General features: G+C 42.0%; 1 protein-coding gene across 3 annotated transcripts in view; it reads right to left on the reverse strand.

Annotated features, from left to right (window-relative positions):
• Window positions 1-14,713, reverse strand: part of ARMH3 (armadillo like helical domain containing 3) — a 269,393-nt gene that overhangs the window by 37,344 nt on the left and 217,336 nt on the right. The window lies entirely within an intron of this gene.

Raw genomic sequence — 14,713 nt, forward strand, 5'->3', positions numbered from 1 at the left:
AGAGAGTCAACAGCGTGTGAACTCGTGGCGGAAACCAGCAGCGTTCTGCATGAAAATTAGGAATGCTGGAATATGGAACAGAGCCAGATTCCTGAGGCAGGCCTGTGGCCAAAACACAGTACTGTGTTGAGCCTCCTGTTAATAAATGTTATTTAAACATCTGAAGTTTCCTCGTCCATCTTTGTATCACTAGGTCTATTTCCCACTCCTTGTCTGTTCCTGTTTGTGTTTTGTGGGATCTTAGCATTCCTCTGCCTAGACAGATTTTCATGGACGTCTTAGATATTTACAAATCTTCCCCCCCCCCCCCCAAATTCTATAAAAAATGCTAAAAAATGTGCAAGCAAATTTGGGCTGAAGTTGAATAGAGCTAATTAGAGCCAATAATTAGCTTTATAACAATTATTGGCACTAATTAGATTCAATTAAGATGTACATGATTAAAATTGTATGCATTAGTTGGAAAAATGGGCGTGGAAAAGAGAGCCATTGGTGGATTGGGGGTGTGACTTTTAATTACACATAATTATAGAATAAGGGGGCTCCACCTAAATATAGGTGCAGGCATTTGCACCACATTTTTGTTGGTGCAAATGGCTGCGCCTAAACAAACCATGCTTTTTTAGTGCACTCTCTCTATGTCATTTGATTAATAATTTGTAACCTATACTGCCTCTTTCCTTATCTCTCTATTTACTCCCCTATTGATTTTATAATTATGAACCGCTTGGCTGTAATGATTTGCATTATATTGAATAAAAGTGAATTATGATGCAGTTAGCTACATCTGTTCAGGTGGTGTTATCCTCATTGCATTATCTGCTACAATAACAACGTGTGGTAACTACTCTACATTAACTGTAAAAATGTAGTCTCTACCCATTCTTCATCTAGTCTATGTCCCTTTCCATGCTAACAGCTGCAGTTAGAGTGACTAGTGCAATAGCAGTTAACACAGCATAATAACTGTTAAAGGCATGCTATCTGTTGGCATGCACAACTGCATTAATAGCTAATGAAGTTTAATAAATAGACCCACAAATGATTATGGTGGTTATTTTAGAAGTTCTATTTGTGTTTTGGATGTTGGAAAACTGCCATTTAGACATCCATATATCATGGGTGTCCAAATCCTGATTATAGCTCCATTATTTTAAGGTTAACAGATCACTCAAATTTGAATATTACAACACAAGATGAGACTACCTGTTGACTAGGGTACGAACCAACTGTTTAGCTATATGTTGTAAACTATAGCAAGTATTTTAGAATCATGTACACATGCGCTTTGATGGATATTCTGTAGGTTATCTTTATCCAAAATGTATGAATGGAATATTTTTAAGGCCACTGTTGTATAACAGATTAGTACCTATGAGCACAGAACAAGCAAACTTGCTCAGATTCATTTCCTAAATCTTTGTCAGATTTCATGGCAATACAAAATAACTTGTACTAATAAAAATCCACAGATTCATTCAAGCCCAAGACTGCTTGAAATTATATTCACCAAACCTCTCTGCTATGATATAAACAGCTCTGAACCAAGAAGAAATGATTTACTCCTGAATTTAACTTACATATTCTGAAATTGCCATCATTTACTCATACTGTCTTGACCTGAAAAAGGTGGTTCTGGTTTCAAAAGCTAGTCAAAAATGTATTAAGTTAGTCCAAGTAAAAAGGTAGCATCATATTTTTCTTGATTTTTATGTCTATTTATAAGTGCCATTAAAGACTGCAAGTAACAAAGTAATGGAGTTTTCTGAAAGCAATAAAATGTAGGATAAATCAGAAGTAGCAATGAATTTGCAATATCCTTTCACCAGTGAGGAACTCAGGTCACTTAAGAATAATAATGTAATTAATGCCAAATTATTTATTTTTATTTTAGTTACATTTGTACCCCGCGCTTTCCCACTCATGGCAGGCTCAATGCGGCAGGCAATGGAGGGTTAAGTGACTTGCCCAGAGTCACAAGGAGCTGCCTGTGCCGGGAATCGAACTCAGTTCCTCAGTTCCCCAGGACCAAAGTCCACCACCCTAACCACTAGGCCACTCCTAGTGAATCTAAACATAGTATTTAATTTTAGGGGCTTATTATTATGCATGGAAGGTTTTCTGTTCTAGTTTCACTTTTCTCAAGGTGGACTGGCAAGGAAGTGAAAGCCAGATTTTCACTGGAATGTTTTGAAATCTGTCACCACATGCTACTGTCTGTGAATACTTGGAAAATCAGCAAGATCAGACATTTTGAAATATAATATAGCTTAAAAATGGAAACAGAAGGCAGGACACATAAGCCAAAATCTAAGCTATTTATCATCTGTATTCAGTGTCAGAATTCTCATGTCTTCCTGTGTAGATTGGATGCAGAATGAAAAAATTATTTGGATTTTATTACTTGCCTTTTCAAATCTGAGCTCAAAGAGAATTAGATTTCAGGTACAGTTCATATTTCCCTGCTTCAGAGGGTTCACAATACTAGAGGCTAATGTAATAAAAAACAAGTAAAAAACAAACAAACCCAACAACATGTACTAACCTTTTGTGTGCAATTTTATTTTGTTTTACTTACAAGTGCACTTTTACAAACTATGGTTAAACACTCACACACGCTTACTGCTGCTTAAAATGACTTACTATGGAATATGCTCAGGCATCCTGTGGTATATTCCAAATTGTCGTGTGCTAACCGTGTGCTGACATTTTTAAAAACATTTTTGCGGAGGGGTCATCTGAGGGCCGAGAGTGGGCGTTCCTGGGCTACTCAGTGCAGCTACACATTGCCTTGTGCTGATTTGCACAGGATTAGTGTGTGAGCCCTTACTGTCTACAAAATAGGTGTAGCTAAGTGCATATGCACTAATATTTTTAATGGCTGCACTTGTTCCTCGATGACTGAGTAACTCTAGCCACATCAGGAAAAATTTGAATAACCTGACCACAAACATTTACATTTTTCTTAGCAAAATATGCTTTTAACACCCTAATCTTGTCTCTTTCAGAATTTAAAGTGATTATTTATTTATTTAGATTTTGCTCACACCTTTTTCAGTAGTAGCTCAAGGTGAGTTACATTCAGGTACACTAGATATTTCTCTGTCCCAGGAGGGCTCACAATCTAAGTGTGTACCTGAGGCAATAGGAGGTTGGCTCTTGAAGAAATATTTTCCTGGGATGTTTCAAGAAAATCAGTTAAATCTCTGATAATAAAAGTAATAACAATTCAAAAGGACAAGAGTTTCAGCATTTTCAATACGCAAAACTTCAGGTAATAATCAAAGATTCTTTGCTCTCAACCTGTTTTCTAGGTTTTCCAAACATCTATGAATCAAAAGACCTTCTTTAATAGCAGATGTCCCAGTATTTTGCAAACTCTTAATCTATCTACCTGAACTTAACACTTATCTAGAGAACTGAATCTTTGATTCCATGTCTACTAATTTAGTTTGTTGGGAAAATTCACATAATTGAAGAACTGAAGATCAGAGCCAGATTTCTGTCTAGCCACAACCTTCCATATTGTCAAACAATGAAACTTCTTTCAATGGCTCAATTTCTAATTCTGGAAATACAGGACAAACACCTTAGGCAAAGCCACCAAAGTTTCCTGGGAAATAAAAAATGTCTGTTGATCCTGAGTAGAATCCAACCCAGCTGGGTGCAAAGTTTTAGGAGAAGATCCCTTATGCTGAGTAACCAAGGAAGTTACAGGAGTAGATGGAGTGGACCTTCCACCAGAACTTAAGGAGGTGCCCGAGTCCATAGGACTATTAATAGGACTCAACAGACCTGTGTCCATGGGGCCTGTAACTCAAGGAGTACTCAATAAACGGTTGCACTTTATCTAGAAAGGGTGGTACAATTAGATGACATCAGACACCGCCCTTTGTGCCACAGGTCTCATAAGAACATAAGAATAGCCATACTGGGCCAGAAAAATGGTCCATCTAACCCAGTATACTGTTTCCAGCAGTGGCCAACCCAGATCACAAGTACATGGCAGAAACCCAAACAATAGCAACAAGGTCTCATACAAGGTCTTCTATCCTCCTTTGATACACCACAGGTTCCAACACTTGCTCTGCTCCCAGAACTCTTAGCAGAAGTGGTTTCACTTTATCCAGAAAGGGTGGCACAATTAGATGACCTAGACATCGCCCTTCATGCTAAAGGTCTCAAGCAAGGTCTTCTATCCTCCTTTGACACAGCACAGGTCCCAACACTTATTCTGCTCCTAGCTTATATTCCAATTCAAAAACAGAATGGATTTTGAGTAGTGAATTCTCACTTACTAAAGGAAATAGGCAACGATGGTGTCTCCATTGCTGTTTACATTGGAGATGGAACTCCTAACATTTACAGTCAGAAATCACTCTGATATTTTACGCATTAGGAGATATATTGCAAAGAAACATAAGCTAGCCATCTTTACTGATGACATGCTTATTTTTATTTTTCCTTCCAAGCCCTGGAAAAGATACTGGAGAAATTTAGCTCAGCAGGTTTTTGAATACTGATCTCAATATTATTAGCAGCACTGAATAATAAAATTAAGGAATATATCAAACTCTGTAAAGAAAACTGCAAAGGAGAGTTATTTTTAGCATGCTAACAAAGTAAGAGTAAAGACAGCAGAAAAAGACCAATCACTCCATCTAGTCTGCCTATTTACTTCTGTCAATACTGGCAGGCTATATTTCAGCTGACAATCAAGAGTGTGACCACTTGTAAGACAGCTCTCCTTATCCAGGGCATTTCGGGGGCAATTTTAAAAGGTGGTATCTAGGTTTAGGCTCAAACAACATTCGTAAATATTGGTATTTATTTCTAAAATAACAATATTTATAAATGTTGTTTGTGTATGTGCATAAATGACCATTTATAAAATACCGACCACTGTAAAAGAATGCACATCATTTGTATGGTGTCTGCTTTCACTGTGGGCATGCACATTAGTAGTGTTTGGGAAGACAATGGGCTGTGAGAGCAAGTATGCATGTGTATTATAAAACAGAATTTTATGCGTGTTTTTGAAAAATGTAGGCATGGTCATTTACACAAGCTATAGGGCTGGTGTAAGTGATCATGCTTTAAATGAAAGTGTGTTTTCAGCCACACATGGTAGTTTATAAAGAAAAGTAGATGGCTAGTTTTCTTTATACTGTTGTAGTTATTGCTTGTATCGAAGTTACCCTTGCTGTACGCAGGAAAAAAGGAGAAGAAACCCCCAAACAACAGTCACAATACAGAAATAAAAACAAAAGAAGGGGGTAGTCCAATGAAGTTCAAAACCAGTGGTTTATTAAAAGTAGTCAAAAAAAGAACTTGATACAGTCTGAATTTCAGTGCACAATGTGCCTGCCTCAGGAGTCAATTACAATAACTCAAAAAATAAGGAAGAGGTTGGGAACTACGGACTGGCAAGTATGACTTCTGTGGTAACTAAATTAATGAAAATGCTTTTAAAACAGAGAATAGTAATGATTTTGGAGTCCAAGCAGTGGTGTGCTGGTAAATTTTTAACAACAGGCTCTCTCCCCAGTCCACCTCTGCGCCCCCCCCCCCCCCCCCCACAACAGGCTCTCTCCCCGGTCCACCTCTGTGCGCCCCCTCAGCCCCCCACAACAGGCTCTCTCCCTAGTCCATCTCTGCATGCCCCCCCCCCCACAACGGGCTCTCTCCTCGGTCCACCTCTGCGCGCGCCCCCCCCCCCCCCACAACAACAGGCTCTCTCCCCGGTCCACCTCTGCACCCCCCCCCCCAAATTGAAGAGCTGGCTATAGCCGGGGAGAGAGCCTGGGAGGGGGGCAATGCATTACTCTCTCCAGGAAGACTGAGATTCTGTGGTGCATGGCAAGCCGGCTCTGCTCTTCTCCTCCTCCTCCTCTCCTCCCCTCCCTGCCCCTGTGGTGCAAGTCAAGCCGGCTCTGCTCTTCTCCTCCTCCCCCGCCCCACTCGAGCTACAGGGTCCCAGTCTCTAAGTCCAGTACATACCTGAAGAAGGCAACCTGGTTGTCCAGTGGATTGTTCGGGGCAGGCAGGAAAGATCCCTAGTCTTTCCTGCCTGCTGCCGGCGCTGACTCTCCTGCGGCGCTACTGCATCGCTCTTCAAAATGGCCGCCGAGACTTACAAGGGCAGCCTCCAAGAGTTCAGCAGGTCTCGCGAGGCTGCCATAGAAAGTCTCGGCGGACATTTTTAAAGAGCGATCCGGCAGCAGGGGAGGGTCAGCGCCGGCAGCGGGCAGGCAAGACTGGGGATCTTTCCTGCCTACCCTGAAGAATCCACTGGACAACCAGGGTGGTTGCCTTCTTCAGGTATGTGCACTGGACTTGGAGCCTGGGACCCTGTAGCTCGGAGGAGGGAGGGAGGAGAGCCGGCTCGCCCTGAAGAACAACCGGTTCGCAAGATGGTAAAGTATTTAACCGGCTCTTGCGAGCCGGTGCGAGCCAGCTCCAGCACACCACTGAATCCAAGGCAACATGGTTTCACTAGAGGCAGGTCTTGTCAGACAAATCTGATAGATTTATTTGCCTGGGTGAACAGAGTTAGATCGAAGGAGATTGCTAAATGTGGTGGTTTTACATTATAGAAACGCCTTTGACATAGTTTTGCATAGACAACTAATAAATAAACTGAGTGCCCTTGGTACGGGCCCTAAAGTGACTGAATGGGTTAGAACTGGTTGAGTGAAAGGCGACAAAGGGAAGGGTAGTGGTAAATGGAGCTCACTTTGAGGAAAAGGATGTTACCAGCGGTATGCCACAAGGTTTGGTTCTTGGAACAGTTCTTCTAAACATTTTTGTAAGTGATATTGCTGAAGGGCTGTCTGGTAAGGTTTGCCTCTTTGCAGATGATACCAAAATCTGCAATAGGATAGACACCCCTGTTGGTGTGGATAACATGAGGAAGGACCTAATGAAGCTTGATGAATGGTCCAGAATTTGGTAGTTACGATTTAATGATTAAAAAATGCAGGATCACGCACTTGGGCTACAAAACCCTGAATGGTACAGTTTAGGGTGTGAAGAACTTTTGTGCACAAAAGAGTAAAAGGACTTGGGTGACTGTATGTGATCTTAAGGTGGCCAAACAGGTAAAAAAGGAGACAGCAAAAGCTAGGAAGATGCTTGGTTGCATAGGGAGAGGAATGGCCAGTAGGAGGTGATGATGCTCCTGTATAAGACTCTGGTGAGACCTCATTTGGAATATTGTGTACAATTCTGGAGACCGCACTTTTAAGAAGACAAACAAGATGGAGTTGGTCCAGAGGGCGGCTACTAAAACGGTCAATGGTCTTCATCATAAAGAGTATGGGGGCAGACTTAAAGAGCTCAATATGTATACTTTGGAAGAAAGGCAGGAGAGGGGAGATATAATAGAGACGTTTAAATACCTAAGTGGCATAAATGAAAAGGAGGAGAGTCTCTCTCAATTGAAAGGAAGCTCTGGAATGAGGGAGCAAATGATGAAGGTGACAGAAGTAACCTGAGGAAATACTTCTTCACAAAAAGGGAAGTGAATTCATGAAACGGTCTCCCGGTGGAGATGAAAACTATCTGAATTTTAAAAAGCTTGGGATAAGTACATAGGATCTGCAACGGAGTGAAAGGGAAAGTAGATGGCATGGATGGGTAGACTAGATAGCATATAGTCTTTATCTGCTTTCATTTTTCTCTGTTTTCCTTTGTTTCCATATGCCAAAACCAAATAATTAAATAAATGATTTGGAAACCCCTCCATGTAAGGATCTTAGTTGACCAGTTATTGAAGACTGAAATGTACATCTTTGCTGAAAAGTTGGAAACTATAAGGCATTGTTTTCCTGTGCTGAGAGGAAACCTGGGTTGAGAAATCTTGAAAATTACCAGTTTCTTCCCTTTATGTTCTAGTTCCTTCTTCAATATGTACACTTTGAGGTTGATCATTTTACTTGGGTTCCAGGGGTGATCCGGGAAATTACAGACCGGTAAGCCTGATATCACTGCTAGGTAAAATAGTGGAAACTATTACAAAGAATAAAATTACGGAACACATAAATAAACATAATTTAATGGAACAGAGTCAGCATGGTTTCAGCCAAGGGAAATCTTGTCTCACCAATTTGCTTCATTTCTTTGAAGGCGTAAATAAACAAGTGGAAAAAGGTGAGCCAGTTAATGTAGTGTATCCAGATTTTCAGAAAGCTTTTGACAAAATTCCTCATGAGAGAGACTTGCGAAAATTAGAGTGTCATGGGATAGGAGGCAAGGTTCTGTTGTGGATTAGAAATTTGTTATTGGACAGAAAACAGAGGGTAGGGTTAAATGGCCATTTCTCTCAATGGAAGAGAGTGAACAGTGGAGTGCCAAAGGGATCTGTACTGGGGGGGGCCAGATGCACTAAACAATCGTTAGAGCCCTTCCCTTACCGATTCCCTTAGCGAATCGGTAAGGAACGGGCATGCATTAAGAAAAGGGAATGCAAATGAGCTGCTCGCTGTAGCTCACTTGCATTCTCTATTCCATCGTTAAACAGTCGGCCAATCGGCTGGTCGAGCATGCGCAGAGCAGCCAAGCATTATGCTGGCTGCTCTGCGCATGCAAAATACGCCTCCCTGTGCTGCCCGAAGACGCCACACTGCTCACCCCCTCCGATGCGGCTTGACAGTGCTGTTGAGGATGCCCATTCAAAAAAAAAAAAAACCCGTCCATTTTGGCCGTCATTCCCCCCCCTCTTTAAGACGCCGTGCAGCTCACCCCCTCCGATGCGGCTTGATCCAGAGGACAGTGCAGTTGAGGACGTCCATCCAAAAAAAACGTCCACTTTGGCCGTCATTCACTCCCGCAATAATAAAAACGTCTTTTTTGGCAGTGCTTCACTCAGCTGAGAGACCTGGAAGTCCCTGAGCCAATCCCAACGTGTTTAGCTGAGCTAAACGAGCTGTGATTGGCTCAGAGACTTCCAGGTCTCTCAGCTGAATGAAGCACTGCCAAAAAAGACATTTTTATTATTGCGGGGGGGGGGGGGGGGGGGGGATGACGGCCAAAATGGACATTTTTTTGGATGGGCGTCCTCAACTGCACTGTCCTCTGGATCGAGCCGCGTTGAAGGGGGTGAGCAGCGCGGTGTCTTCGGGGGGGGGGGGGGGGGGAAAGGACGGCCAAAATGGACGTCTTTTTTAAAGCGGAGCGCTATTTTTTTTTGTTACTTTTGTAGCAGTTTTTCAATCCCGCGCAGCCTCAACGAGAGGTACACACCTCTCGTTAGATTTTCCAGCGTTAAGGCAATCGGAAAAGGTTAGTGCATCTCATTACAATAGGGTTTCTACACAATTTGCTGATCTGCATTCCGTTTTCGTTAGCTGCTACTGTTGTCAAGAAAAAGTCTTTAGTGCATGCCAGGGTTTACTACTTGCTCGTTAATGGCTCATTAAGTTTAGTGCATCTGGCCCTGGGACTGGTGCTATTTAACATATTTATAAATGATCTGGAAATTGGAACAACACATGAGATGATTAAATTTGCAGATGACACAAAATTATTCAAGTCTGTTAAGACATGTGCGGACTGTGAAAAATTGCAGGAAGACCTTAGGAAATTGGAAGATTGGGATTCCAAATGGCAGATGAAATTTAAGGTGGACAAATGCAAAGTGATGCACTTTAGGATGAATAATCTGAAAGATAGTTACCTGATGCTAGGGTCCACCTTGGGGTCAGCACCCAAGAAAATGATCTAGGTGTCATTATAGACAATACGCTGAAATCTTCTTACCAGTGTATGGCAGAGGCCAAAAAATCAAACAGGATGCTAGGAATTATTAAGAAAGGGATGGCAAATAAGACCAAGAATACTACAATACCTCTGCATTGCCGCATGGTGTGACCTCACCTTCAGTATTGTGTTGTTTTGGTTGTCGTATCTCAAAAAATATATAGCGGAATTAGAAAAGGTTCAAAGAAGAGCGCCCAAAATGATAAAGGGGATGGAACTCCTCTCATATGAGGAAAGGCTAACGAGGTTAGAGCTCTTCAGCTTGGAAAAGAGGCGGCTGAAGGGAAATGTGATTGAGGTCTACAAAATCCTAAGTGGTATAGAACGAGCAGAAAGGAATTGATTTTTTACTGTTTGAAAAAGTACAAAGACTAGGGGACACTCAATGAAGTTACATGGTAATACTTTAAAAACAAATAGGAAATGGAACGTTAAGCTTTGGAACTCTTTGCCGGAGAATGTAGTAACAGCGGTTAGCATTTCTGGGTTTAAAAAAGGTTTGGACAAGTTTCTGGAGGAAAAGTTCATAGTCTGCTATTGAGACGGACATGGGGAAGCCACTGTTTGTCCTGGGATTGGTAGCATGGAATTTGGGTTACTGCCGGGTGCTTGTGACCTGGATTGGCCACTGTTGGAAGCAGGATACTGGGCTAGATGGACCACTGGTCTGGTCCAGTATGGCTATTATTATGCTCTTATGTTCATAATATAATGCTCATGCAATTAGTGGCCTAAGTCTTTTTTTATTCCAAAGGTGCCCTGAAGCAATGAATGAGTTCAAATCTGAGTTTTGTCCAATGAAAGGGCTAGCTTTTCTGATAATAAATACTCACATAAGCGCAGGTCTCTGTTCTTTACAGTCTCTGGGAATTCAATTACTACTAAAACAGAGCTGCCAAGAGAGATTTGGGGCCCACCCGTGGCATGACCCACTTTGCCCAGCCCTGCCCACAACTCTTCCCAACCCTGTCCACAGCTCTGCCCACAGCGACACCAGTGGTAGCCTCTCCTTCCAGCGGCAGCAGGAGAGGTCTTCCTAAAATGTGATTTCCTGCTGCTGCTAGGAGAGGATGCTGAGTGGGAGATCCCACTCCTTGGCGTCAGTGCAGGAGATGACACGCTGAAAGCAGGAGACTTGACAGGTCTGCTAGAACTACTAGTACTTACTATTTCTATAGATGTACGTGCTGTACATGAACATGTAAGCGACAGTCCTTCCTTCACAGAGATTACAATCAATAAAACAGAAGTCACTACTTATTCAAGATTTAATTCAGCAAAACCACCTTGATTTCCTCTGTCTGACAGAAACTTCGCTTCTACAAGGGGAAGAAGCTTATCTATTCTCAAGTATCCCTTTGGACTTCTCAGTGGATTACTCAACCCGAATAGGTAAACGAGGAAGAGGAATGCCTATTATCTATCCTTCATCACTCCAGATTAAAGAAATTTCTTCTCACAACTTGCCATTTCCTGAGCTACTGTTGGTTGAGGTGACAGCTAATCCTCAGTTCTATATTCTTCTCTACTATTGTTCACTGTCACTAAAATTGGAAGATTGGGATATGATCTATCAATCCATAGCTGATGCTACAGTAGCATTTCCTAATCTCCTTATACTGGGAGATTTAAAAATCCATGTGGATAATCATTCTCATCCACGCACTCGAGGTTTCCTCTCACTTATAGAAGATTTAGGTTTTCAACAACATATTAAAGGACCAACTCCTATTGCAGGCCATACATTAGACCTGATTATGCCAGACCCTCATTCTAAATTTAGAATTTCATCACTAAGAACCCTACCCCTCTCATAGTCAGATCATTTGTGTGTCTTCTTTCAGATTTTTTTTCTTATCCATCACACAGTTTTCTCCCTCTGTAGGATACTGGTCTAGGTGCCTGAGCCGTATTGATCCTCTTTCTCTATCTCCTTTGCAGGATTCTTTGCCTGATGATTTCTTAATAAAGGTTTTTGGAGATGAATCTGAAAAAGCAATGGTCCCAAAGCTAAGGTTACAGTTGTCTCAGTCTGAGACCTGTATCCAACCTGAATATAACTGAGTTGTCTTTGAAGAGTAAAGGAGATGAAGATTGTTAAAAACAGTATCATGAAAAACTCTTGGGAAGTTGAGTCTAAGAGGACAATGGTCCCAAAGCTATGGTGACAGTTGTCTTAAATGTTATGTTTTCTTTGTATTCAGACGATAGATTTTCCTCATTATGTCTGTACTTCCCACACAAGCATGCAGTGTCCCCTTAACATTTCTCTGTTCTTTGCAAACATTCTCCCCCAAATTCTATAAATGGTGCCTTAACCTGTGCATGCTAATTGGGCTGCATGGCCAAATTGTATGCACAACTTAATTAACAAGCCAATCAGTGCTAATTGGTACTTAATCAATTAGCAGCACTAATTGGTTTAAATTAGAATTTATGCAGACACCTTTCTAGGCATATCCTTTAACATGGTGTGCGTAAATTATAATACGTGTAGTTGGAAATGGGGTGTGGAATGGGCAGGTTGCCAGTGTTTCAAAAATCTATGCACACTATTATGGAATACACCCAATCTGTGTCTAAGTTAGGCGCAGGTATTTAGGCTTGGTTTTAGGTGGCCTAAATGGGTGCGCCTACATTTTAGCTGCAGGAATGGTACGTGAGCATATTCTATGCTCTATGTCTAACTTTAGACATAGTTTATAGAATCATGCTAAGCGTATGGCTTTTCGGTACCAATTTTTAAGGTGCCATTTATAGAATTTGGCTCTGTGCAGGGGTGTGCTGGTAAATTGTTAACAGGGGGCTCTCTCTCACCAGCAAAGTAAAAGAGAATTCAGGAGGGGCCCAAGCCCACATTTTGGGATCCATTTGTTAAAGTAGCCATGGAGAACTGGCTCCCAAAATTCTTAAAAACTTAACAAACGGCTCTCGAGAGCCTGTGAGAGCCTGCTCCAGCACACCACTGGCTCTATGTGCACATTATATGAGCTCTCTTCAGCAGTGGCATCCTTTGTGCCATAATCCCATACAATGTTTGTGGAGTAATCTGAAATTGTTTAACGGTCAATATTTTCCCCACTCTCTGCCAAAAGCTTGTGCAGTTTTTTTTTTAATAGTAAATCGTAGGCCTCACAATGACCTTCCTCAGCAGTTTCCTTTAATCCACAATGATTGACTTTGGAGGGAGCGCCTGATCAAGTGTCTTGGAGATGCAAAACTGTTCCCATTTTATTACGACAGACCTGACAGTGCCCTAAGAGATATTCAAATACATTGAACATATGAAAAGTTCTCATAATCATACTCATTTGCAAAACTTTATCTCAGAGTTCTTTCAGTGGCTCTGTGTTCAGTGTGTTTAGACGTTTGCTTCAATTTGTGTCATATAACAGAAACAGCTTGATTCTTCATCCAGGAATATTCATCAAATCAACTCAGCTGCTGTTAGTTAACACAGGTGGGCTTTAGTTAACTTATTGTAGGTTGTTTTATAGACAATTTTTGATAACAACTAATTTTGGCTTGCTATGACAAAAACTCCTAGTTTAATGTATTCTGAGTTGTATTTTTTTTACAACACACTGCATAGTGCAAAACCATATGGCACAGGGTGAATTTAAACTTCTCTGCCCCCACCCCATAAAATCCTTTTCCATTAAAAATATTAAAAGTTGTAACCGCAATGCAAACGAAAGATGCCAAGAACTTTATTTAACATAAAATATATAAAAATCCCAAGTAGCTCTCACTATCAGCGCCTTTCTACTGAAAAAAAAGCATTTAAAAAATGTTCAAATCAGTCTAAGCAACCTATCAACAAAGCATATATCATAGAAACATAGAAAATATATCAAATAATGAGTGGTTTAATGAGTTCCAATAGCTTAGGGCCTTGTTACTAAGCCATGCTGTAGGCATGCTAAAAATTAGCATGCGCTAACATTAGAGACACTCATAGGAATACATGGGTGCCTCTAGCATTAGTGCACGCTAAAAATGCTAGGGGCCCTTCTGGGCAGATGATCAAAAGCCCCGCACTGTTCCAAACAGTGCTCTAAAAATAGCGCTGGAACAGCACGAGGCTTTACCGCTCCTATGATCAGAGAGAATAGCAAGGTGGGGGGGGGGGGGGGGGGGGGGCCGCTAGACCACCAGGTCGAGGGGGAGGATTGACTCGCGGCCCACTGGGCCACCAGGGCATGTGAGGGGATGCCAGGGGAGGTTAGGGGGACTGGAGACCCACCAGATCTCCAGGGGTCGGGGTTTCTGCTCCTGGGGGGAGGGGGGGGAATGAGGCTTCTGCATTGGGTGGAATGGGGGGCCTGGTAGCATGCAAATGCATGCTGGACAGGGCTCACCATTCCTCCCCAATGGTCTGCAAACCCTAACGCCAGCTCCGAGCTGCCATAGGGTTTGCCGCAGACAGCATGCCAATGTTTGGCACACTGGTCACTGATCATTGGGGAGGAGTAGGTTTAGCATGCATTTGCATGCTACATGCGCTAAGAGCCCTGTTTTGCATGCTAGTTGCATTCAGAGCCCGCAAGAGTGTTGTTTCAAGTGCTCAGGGGCTCTGATCACGGGGTGGTAGCAAACGCAAGCATGGCGCTAACAGCCTCTAGCGCCTACATTCACCTCTGATCAATTGGCCCATTAGGGAAGCCCAGCCTGAATCCTGCTGCTGCTCCTGCTCCTTGTGATCTTCAGCAAGTCACTTACCTTTCCATTTCCTCAGGTAGAAACTCACCCTCTCCTTTTACAAAGTCACATGCCTTTGTAAAAGTGGGGGTTAGATTGTAAGCACACATAGGACCGGTGTACCTGAATGTAACTCACCTTGATCTACTACTGAAAAAGGTGCAAACTAAATCTTAATAAATAAATGACAAATGTCACCATTTCCTAGTTTTTGCTTCAAGTGATCAAAAATTGAAATGACTATTAAATACCT

The sequence above is a fragment of the Microcaecilia unicolor genome, chromosome 5, assembly GCF_901765095.1.
Source record: "Microcaecilia unicolor chromosome 5, aMicUni1.1, whole genome shotgun sequence".
Lineage (NCBI taxonomy): Eukaryota > Metazoa > Chordata > Amphibia > Gymnophiona > Siphonopidae > Microcaecilia > Microcaecilia unicolor.